Source organism: Crocodylus porosus, unplaced genomic scaffold, assembly GCF_001723895.1.
Source record: "Crocodylus porosus isolate Cpor-Errol unplaced genomic scaffold, CroPor_comp1, whole genome shotgun sequence".
In the NCBI taxonomy this organism is placed as follows: Eukaryota; Metazoa; Chordata; order Crocodylia; family Crocodylidae; genus Crocodylus; species Crocodylus porosus.
The window spans coordinates 12184590-12195530 of record NW_017728886.1 but is presented as its reverse complement, the minus strand read 5'-3'; positions in this window follow the sequence as shown (position 1 = coordinate 12195530).

Below are 10941 nucleotides of genomic sequence, written 5' to 3'. Positions count from 1 at the left end.
TATGACCCCAGCTGACTTCCTGCCCTTTGGGCAGGGGGCTGGACTTGATGATCTCCCGAGGTCCCTTCTAGCCCTGATGTCTATGAAATCTATGACACTTGAGAGGGGGAATGGGGAGGGAAGAAGGGGGCATAGGTCAAAGGCTTAAAAGCCTACACTTTGGATCCAGAGGTGGAGACCAAATAAAGAGCCTCTGACAGCAACTCATCTGGACCTTGAAGGCCCCAGCTGGAGTAACGTCTCCTCCGAAGCAGGAAGAGGGAACTACACATGGGAGGTGCATTCTGTGGAATGAACTGATTCAAAGGTATCAATATCAGGTCCCAGCCAATCACTACCACACTGCAAACGGATATTGTTGTTTTATAACCTGGTTGGCAGTCTCAGCCAACTGGGCTACCTTCTTAACTAAGGGGAGACTTCCTCAAGGGAAGGCAAGGTTTAAGGAAATTTGCACTACTAATGCCCCTGTTGTACCTGTTCCCAAAATAGATTATTTGACTCTCCAGTTGTTGAGGCAACACTGCATCTACTCATTGGAGGAAATGTTTCTAAGAAATAGCTTTTTAGTGAAGGATTCAAAGATGACCTGTGATCAACTTAATTATAGAGGGAAGTCTGGGCAACAGTGACTATGAAACCATCACGTTCACTAGCCAACATAGGGCAGACAAATCTGATAGCAGGACTGAAGCCTTGGACTTCAAAAATGCAAATTTCAACAAGTTTGGGTCACTAGTAGGGCAAGTACTGCAGGACCAGGGAGTGGAGGCAAAAAGTGTTCACAAGGTGGTTGTTCCTTAAGGACATGATCCTTGAAGCACAAAGGAAGTCCATTCCTATGCAGAGAAAAGGTAACAGAAAGGCTGGGAAGCCCTCTTGGCTAAACAGGGAAATCGCAGTCCTCTTAAAGAAGAAAGAGGCTTATAAACGAGGCTAAAGTGGCAACCAAAACTAGACTATCAATGGGAATCAAGGACAACAAAAAGTCCTTCTTTAGATACATGGGGGAACAGGAGGAAAACAAAAGGGAGTCTGGGGCCATTTTGCTCAAACTCAGGGAAGCTGGTTATTGGCACCCAGGAGAAAGCTCAACTCCTGAATGACTACTGTGCCTCATCTCTCACCGGACCAAGAGGAAAACTACACCAGGTAGAGCAGAGGATGATCATGGTAGGAATAATCACCTTCCTACTATTGCTGTAGAACTGGTGTATATGTCTAATTTTATTAATTGGTCGTACAAGTCAGCAGGACCAGATTGACTTCAGCTCTCTCAGATGAAGACTTTGTGGAGACCCTGGCAGAACTCTTCCACAACTTGTGGCATCAGGAGAAGTCCCTGAGGGTTAGAAAAGAGCCAATGTTGTGGCTATCCACAAGTGGGGCAGGAGGGAGGACCTGGATAACTATAGGCTGATCAGGCTAACGTCCATCCTGGGGAAAATCCTAGAAAAGCTCAAAGAGTCTATCTGCCTGTAGAAGGTAAGATGCTGAATGATAGCCAGCACAGCTTCTTCCAGGCAGGTCTTGCATTACCAACCTCATCTCTTTCTATGACCAGGTAGCTCACCACCTGGACACGAGAGAGCAGGTTGACATTGTATACCTAGATTTCCAAAAGGCCTTTGACCTAGTATCCCATGATGTCCTTGGGAGAGAACTGGAGAATTGTGGGCTTAACTCCAAGACAGTCAGGTGGATGAGAAACTGGCTGCAGGACCCATGGAGCCATAGCAAATGGATCTGCCATCCTGGTGAGAAGTGGGCAGCAGTGTCCTGCAGGGGGTGGTGCTTGGTCCAGTATTTTTCAACATCTTTATTAACAATTTGGATGTGGGGGTGAAGAGCTCACTAGCCAAGTTCACAGATGACACCAAGTTATGGGGAAGTGTGGTCATGTTTGAAGATTGGCTACAGGTGCAGGCAGACTAGAACCAGATGATGTTCAGTGTTGAGAAATGTCATGTTCCACCTTGGGATGAGCAACCCCCAAACACACTTACAGGCTTGGCAGCACCAAACTGATTAGTACCACAAATGAAAGGGACCTGGGGTAATAATAGACCACAGTATGAACATGAGCCCACAGTGTGATGCTGTAGCCAGTAGGGCAAATAATATTTTGGCATGCATCAATCAATGCATCTCCAGCAAAGCCAGAGAGGTAATTCTCTACTCAGCACTGGTGAGACCACAGCTGGAGTACTGCATCCAGTTCTGGGTACCACACTTTAACAAGGATGTGGACAAGCTTGACAAGAGTCCAAAGAGCCACCCGTATGATCAGAGTCTTGCATGGCAAGCCATATGAGGAAAGGCTGAGGTATCTGGGGCTCTTCAGCCTGAGGAAAAAAGGTTGAGAGGGGACCTGGCTGCAGCTTACCGTTACACTAGGGGAGTACATCAAGGGCTCAGGTGACTTGGTGAAAAGATGCTCACTGAGGGGGAAAACCAGGAGTAATGGCCACAAACTCCTGGAAGACTAATTCAGGCTCAACATTAGGGAAAAAACTTCTTCACAGTCAGGGTGTCTAGACTGTGGAATAAGCTCCCTCCAGAGGTGGTGCAGTCACCTACCTTGGAAATCTTCAGGAGGAGACTAGACAGTCCCCTCGCCAAGGTCACCTGAGCCCCAGTTGTCTTTCCTGCTTGGTGCAGGGGGCTGGACCCAATGATCTTCCGAGGTCCCTTCTGGCCTTACACTCTATGAAACATTTTCCCCTGAAATCCAAAATAGTGGGCAGTTATATGTATATATACTCCAGGAGTTAGGGGAAGCACTTTAATTAGAGTGACTCATCAAATGAGCTTTACATCAAGGGCCCCCACCACCACTTCGAAGCATGGGGATACTGATACACGTGATGCAGGAAGCTGCTGGAGTGTGATAATTGCCACACTCCAGACGACTCGATTGAGTCTGCTCCAATGTGCCGACTAATTCCATACTCAGGACCACTTGGCCAAATCCTCAGCTACTGACACTAAAACCCTTCCCTTTCTGTTGGCAGACCAACCTGCTCTCAGAAGTTCTTCTGACTGGTTGATCCTCTTCCTAGTCCGCCACCTCCACAGTAGATTTAGTGGTCACCCAGGCACTACAGGTTGCAAACCTAGATCTCAGCTCTCTGTAGCAGTATAACAATGGGTGGGCGAGTCAGGCACACAGGCCCCAAGCACTACCCAAGGTAAGTAATGGGAGTCACCTCATCCTCCCCTCCCTCCATCCCTTGCCTACACCTTCCTTGCAGTGGCTCTAGCACCAGTTCCAACAGCAGTGGTGCACAGTGTAGAAGGGATATGCCCTCCTTTTCTTGCTGCCAAGAATCATTGCATTTTGGCAGCTCAAACATCAGTGGCAAAAAAGGAGATAACATGCCCCCACCCCAGAACAGCAAGTCTCCAGCCTCTACTCCTGCCTAGGCCACAGTACTGGCTAGCTACATTTCTGACTTCCTTTCATTACTGTCCATAATTAAAGCCCAGCCCAGAAGAGGAGCAAAGAGTGGTCAGACTGATTCTTGGAAGGACTCCACTTGATGACGGGAGAGCTTCCTTTCTCCCTCATGGGAGTTTTGTGCAAGAGCTGCCTACAAATTAGTTCTGACTACTACTTGGGACCCCTTCAAAGCGTATTGAAATAACAAGACCCCATTTTACTTTAGAGAATTTAAATATGGCCCATAGTTTCCGGCTGATGGCTGAAACAGAGTAGATCTGAAGTACAGATCTATGCCTATTTCCCCAAAAGATATTATGCAGTGTAAAAACTTAATGTGCCCATTTCACAAATTAAAATGTGTTTTCTAGAACTTCATGCAGTTGCTTTTTCTTTCCTCATGTGGGGACAGTGGCCCATGAATCGATAAATACTGGAGTCTGCACCCCAAAGTGTCTTTATTCACAGACTGTGCATCTGCATACACCCAAAAGGAAGAAATAGCTTTAACAACAGACATCATTAAAAGAGAATTTTAAGAAAATTAGGAACATCACACAAAAGTTATCGGACCTCTGGGATATATTTGCTCACGGTTGGAAACCTAATATGTTTAAGGCTGGTTGATTCCACTTTAATACAATTTTTATAAGGTTCTTGCATTCCTGCTATAAAAGCCTGTGGTACCAATAATGATAAGAACAAGCAGATTTTTCCCTTGGGGCATAGTTAGTTTGGCTTTCTTACAATTCATTTGGTGTAATCTTTTGGTTATTTACTTGCATATAATACAGTACCTAATGATAATGCAGCTGCATTCTTGAATTACTTTTAGACCCAAAGATGGAAAAGGGGCAAGTTGGAGGTTTTAGTAGTAGCACTTAGTTACAACACTGTTAAGTGATGTTGTTACAATAATGGTCCTGGAACCAAGTGAGGGGCAAAATTCTTATGAGTGATATCACTTATTGGACCAACTACATGGCTGGGATAGACAAAGACAAACTTTGGTATCACGATGCCCTACCTCAGGTCTCTGGGAAAGCAGCAGACACAGCAGAGTTAAGTAGCCAATGGAACAAAAGCTTGTGTAAAACTCCATATGTAAGCAAAGACAGAATACAAGAGAAATTATCAGGTAGACAAATATAAAACTGAGGACTGTCCACAACTAGGTCTCCAATTTGAACAGTGCAAGATTTAAATTCTTACTCTTCAAGGGGCTTTCTAACTTGAGTGTTGCTTTGTGAACAAAGTCTCATAGCATTATCCAATCCCAACACAGCATTTGAAGAAAATGATCTGAAAAAAAAAAACGAAAAAAAAAAACAAAAACAGTGCATGTTGCTGCACTCATCTTGCACTTGTATTAATAATACATCTTTTCATTGTTATGCTGTTGCTACAAACAGCCAGGGCTTCCAGAAAACTACTGAACTCAGCTTTACAAAACCATTAGCTTTCCATCTCATTTAGGATTGCACAGGTTAGAAAAATCATGACCTGTTCAATGATTGTAATTGTATTTTCTGTTCTGATCGCAGACTGCAAGTCGAGCATTGGTAGCAGAGCTGCTCAAACAAATGGGCAACTTTTCTCCCTTTGGCGGAATGCCATTTTTGTCAACACTACCCCCCTGTGCTGCTGCCCTGGGCACTCGGCTGCATTGTTAAGCCTCTAGAGGGGAAAGAATATAAAAGAATACCCATCTGCTGACACAAAATAGCAAATTACTTGGCAATACAGACCAACCATTTTCAAACAGGTTCACGGTCAAGTGGCCTGAATCCGGACCATGCTAGTGCAGAAACCAGATTTATACGAAGTAGGAGTGCAAGATGAGAAATTGGCCATAATCCAGAGATTAGAGCAGTGGCTCAGGACATGAGAGACCCAAATTAAAGTTCCTGCTCAAATTAAATGAAGTAGGGACTTGAACTGGGTCACCCGCATGCCATGATTACTGCTTATTCTGGATGGACCGTCTGTCTGCCATTTCCTGGCTCTCACCCAGAAAAAAAAAACCTAAAACTCATTCAAATGTTCCCCCTTCATTCCAGCCAGCCTCCATTTTGAGGCTGATGAAACAGAGGAGTGAAAGCACACTACTCAAGTCAGTGGGGAGAAGGAAATGTTGGCAGCAGCTCAGGGACAAAACCAGCTTGAGAGGAAACGATAGCATGGGATCTTTTCTGTCCATACAAAGCAGATAAAGGGCAGCAGACAGAGCACCAAAAAGTTCCAGGTTCTGCGCGTGCCAGAATCCCAGATCAGATATGCTCAGTTTACAAATAAAGAGATGTTTCCTCTATGTGTCAGCCCTGCAAATTTTCCCTGTCATCTGAAACTCAATTCTCTTTTCATCTTAACAATTACTATCCGAAGTAAAAGATTCTGCAAGCCAAATTAGACCTTCACTTCTACCTGTGAAAGCTTGCCACCTTCAGTGAGGTTACAGCAGTGTTATTGGTATAAAGTTTGTAAACTGCTCCATCCCAGCAGCAGCACTAGCCTGGGAAGTTCCTCGCACTCACCTCTGGTCTCCAGTTGTTGGCACAACCCCTTCCCCTCCGCCCTGAGCACTCGATAAGCTCCTTACACGACTACTGCAAGCTCTGCAAGACTAATAGGAGTAAAAGGTAGCATCCCTGAAGTCAGCATGGGGGCAGCTTTATACATTTCAGTCCTGCAAGTCAGGCACCAGGCCCTGAGAGATTGAAAAATCCTCAGTTTTACTTGCTGCCAGTGTCCAAGCCCTCCAGCTACACAATTCTTCTGCACTAATGGCAGCTAGAGGCTTCCTTTTCTTTGAAAAACTGATAAATCTCATATTGGCTAACGTGACTCCAACAGCTGGAGCTTTAAGAAAAAAACAAAAACACGGCATATCTAGGGACTCATAAGAGTTGGCATTCACTGGCAGTGAATACACAGGGAACAGATACATAGAGTAAGAAGCCGTCATTTTGGAGTTGTTTAAAGTGTGCTTCTACCCTTACAAGAGTCATCCAAAAGACAAACACAGAAAGCTGCCTGGCACTCATCTACAGTAATTTGGAATAACAGCAGATAAATCAATCGTAGTGGGATTTGCCCGTGAGGCTCAACAAAAACTAGTTAGTCCAATGATGATGCTCAGACTACAGCATTCCCAGCCATCTTAACTGGTATTAGTAGTTGTTTATCTACAGTATAAAACTAAATCACTGCAGTTTTCCCTTAAGAATCTACAATGAAAGCCAGTAAACCAATGCTCACAGTAAACCAATGCTATGATTTACAAATCGAGTGTTCAACCCCAGTGTTTGTGCAGGATTTGGCAATTCACTCAGCCCCAACAGCTCTATCCCTGGCCCACTCTAGGTGAAGGGTCAGGGCACAGACAGACGGACAGACATTTGGAGTGGGGTTTGGAGCACTTCAGTGCTGTGCAAACGTGCCATGCCCCTCACCTGGGAGTACTTTGAAATGGCTGTGAAAGCTTGCAGCAGCAGTGCTCTCCAGAAATCCCTGCATGTCTCCCAGCCTCTGGAGGTGCCAGAAGACAAGCAAGTACGCAGAATAGTGCTTAATGGCTGTTCACCCCACTTCCCTATGGTGGGGAGCAAAGCACAGTGGGATGCTGGAGGACTGAGAAACCCCCTCTTGCTCTTTACTGGAAGGTGCGGATATATTCAGGATGCACTTCAAACTGAAGTGCTTCAAAGATGTTCCTCTTTTGTTTAGGATCGTTTCTGAAAGGCTTTCTGCATTTTGAAGAGCAGCCTTGGGAAGGAGCATCTGCCCCCTTACCGATTGGATCCCTTCAGACAGCCTGTCCATCACAGCCTGAGTAAACACTATATCCTGCTCCAGGAGCAAGCACCCTAACCCCTTACTTGGAGGTGCAGTCTGTCAGTTCAAGCCTCTTTCTCAACTTCATCCTAGTTTGGGGGCATGGCCTCATCCCAGCGACCCCAGGGGCAACATGCATCTTACAGCTGATGCTCCACAGGGTGCTCTTCACAGTGCAGCCTCCTGCCTCCCCTTGCAGCCACATGACTCCTTACATCATCAGTCTACCCTCAGGCCTCTTGGGACCTGGCCTTTCCCTTCCACCTCTGCTGGGCTCCCCTAGCACAGGCCTTTCCTCAGGCTCAGAGCCTCTGCTTATTACCCCTTTGGGCTAGGCTAAACTTCAGGCCTGCTTTGTCCTAGCTCTGGCTCTTCCCCAGGCCTCCATGTGCTGGGACCAGCTTCCTCCAACAAGATCTTCTCTTCCTTGCACTTCCAGAGATCTTCTGCCCTTCACCGCTGGAGCCCTTCTTTCCCTTAGATCCTTGCCAGGGCAGAGCCTCCCACACCAAGTTGTCCCTCTTTCTTTTCTCTTCCTCCTTTCTAATAGGGAAAAATGGGGCCCCTTTACATACCAAAGCAGACCAAGTCTGAGTCAACAGCCGTCCACTGAGCCTACTCTTTTAGCTCTCAGATATTTAAATGGGGATTGTTAATTCAAAAAGTCTCAACAGAGCTCAGTTCCTAAAACCATATACAAGGTGAGAAACTCAACATAAATGGAGACAAACTAAATACGATATGGGAGACCATCTTTTAATAACGTTTCCCACGAGGGGTCACTAAATTCTTAAAAGCCATTGAATTGTAAACCGCATGTTACAAGGAAACAGCTTGTAATCCCCGCATTAATCCTTGGCATGAGGACACATGAAGTATAATTATAGATGGCACCAAAATAATTTGAAAACTTTATTCCATGGGGCCATAACTGTATCCTGGGCATAAGCCTTTAATTGTCGATATCATTTGATGTATTCTAGACACACCGTACGATTAATGAACAAGTGTACTAAAGCATTCCCCAACTCAGCTGTAACGAAAGAAATAGCACTGCCAGTGATGCAAGCTGTTGAAACGCATGATCAATAAGAAAGGAGAAATACAAATCCATGGTATCAAACTCCTTTTTTTTTTTTGCACCAAGATTTGGGGGTTTAGGCAACATCTCTTGATGTACAGAATAAAATTGCCAAATGAAATGCATCATAAACAGCTACCTATGTCAATCGCATCAAGTAAAAAGATTTCTTGGGACCAGAATGTCTTTGAAGAGAAATTATGTGAACTTGAATGCAATATATGCTGACCCAGTCCAAAGCAGAATAAAACTGCAATTGAGCATTTATTCTGAGGTCACTGGATTGGAGTCCAGCTAAGTTTGTTATTTATATTCTCCATGAGAACACTGTCGACATTTCACTTTCAGCTTGGTAAAGAAAGTTGAGATAAAGCTTATTGCAAGGTGTTTAAAGAACAGCTTACAGTAGTTTACAGGAGTCCAGTACCCTCCACAGGAACCTTTCATGCAGGTTTACAACAAACTAACTGTACAGTGAATTTCATTCCTATACAGGGGAACAACATCAGGGTCTATGATGCACCACTTCAGTTCTTAGGAATCCCTACAAAAGCTGCATAAGCTTTATGCTTGTCACTGCACTGGGGCAAATCAAAAGCTAGCAAAGGTGAAGTGTTGATGACCTACACAAAACTAAAACCCACATGGGAATTAGGATTAGGTGATTTCTATTAAAAAGTAATTCCCATGTCCGTCTAAAAATATCCAGTGAACCGTTTCGTGAGATAGACTATTCCCTGAGCCCAAAGTGGGGCACTTTGCCCCAAATCAATGCCACTTCAGGCCTCTATTCCCTTGTTGGGGCTTCAGACTTCTCCCTTAGCCTAGGTCCACTGCCACAGACCCAGTTTCTGGGTTCCACCTTACATCTTGCCTTCTTGAGTTTTGATTTCACCCTCTTGGGCTTTGGACCCTTGTTCTCACCCTTCCCAGGAAAAGGTTTCACCCATCTTGGGCTTCAGGTCCCTAGCCATGGTTCTCACCCTCTCAAGCAATGACCTTAGCCAGCTTAGGCTTCAACCTTCCTCAGATGCCACCTAGCCGCACCTTTAGCCTAGCCTCTGGCAGGGCTCAAAGCAGTCATACAGCACTCGGACACCACTAGGACTCTCCTCCACCCCCAGAGGCCCAACTCAGACCACCAGTTTAACTTTAATGCAAGTTGCAAACAACTGCTTAACATAAGTCTTCTGGGCAAACAAACATCATAAAGGAAAAAGGCACACATATACTGTAAAAAGAAGGCTTCCCTCCCTCCCCCGGAAGTAGTAGACAAACAAACACCAACCCAGCCCTCATCCCTGGGCTCTCACCATTCTCTGTCCCACACTGGTTTAGGGTCCCCCAGGTAGCTCCCTGCCCTCCCAGGAGCTTTTCACCCCATCACTAGCATAGCTAGCCTGCCCCTCTGCTCAGGCCCTGGGCTTATATACCTGTTAATGCCTGACTCTTCTGGCCAGGTGGCTTCCTAGTCACTTGCAGGAATTTCCAATTAGGCTTGATGACTGGTCTCCAAGACCGCTCACCCCTGCTGAGCTAGCTGCAATAGCCTCTGGCCCCTGGCTGCCTACTCCCCTGCAGCCAGCTCATCAAGGGCAGATTCCCTCCACCTGGGGAACCCTCTGCTGCTGTTTTTCCCTTAAAAGTAGCAGGTACCTCTTGGTCCCCTGTTACATCCAGCTGTTATCATGATGTGTACTGCAGTGGTAAAAGGTTGCAGTATCATTTGAATACTGCAAGAACCATAACCCACACCTTAATTCTGCCAAGTTTTATTTGTAGGAGAGCACATACCTTTTGATTCATCTTGGCTTTTATTACTATAATAACTGAAGGTAGCATATTCGGGTTCCTAGACTCAAATTTGAAGGCTTTCTTCTGATTGGATGGAGAATGTTGTCACACACAATTGTTCTTTGAAAACCATGCTCATGCTACAACACTGGTGGCAGGGGGGTGAATTTTCTTTCTGGTGAAAGTCAACGTCCACCAGAAAGGGAAAAAACCCCAAAACTCACCAACAGCATTACCTATTTTCTAAGTGTGAAATAATACATTATGGTCTGTGGCTGGGCATCTGGCATTTCTTGCAGTATGCCACACTGACTATACCAACACATTTAATTTGTGTGTGGATCAACTACCTCTTAGAGGACTCAATTTGAAATGCTTAACAAAAATAGTAGTAATGACCAAAAACTACTGAACTCAGAGAGCTACAATACAAAATATGAGTTATGAAGATTGCACATCTTTACTCCTTGTTGAAGGAAAGCAATATAATATACTTGTCCTTGAAAAGTCACAGATGAAATGCAGCAATTTAAATGCATTTATTATCATTCTTTCTTCCATGGTGTGGTCCCAGAGGACTGGAAGAGGGCCAACGTGGTTCCCATCCTCAAAAAGGGGAGGAAGGAGGACCCAGGAAACTATAGGCCAGTTAGTCTTACCTTGATCCTAGGCAAGCTGTTTCAGAAAATTATGCTTGCACACATCCATGAAGGGCCAGCAGGGGACTGCATGCTTAGGGGCAACCAACACGGGTTCATCAGTGGCAGGTCCTGTCAGACCAACCTGGTGG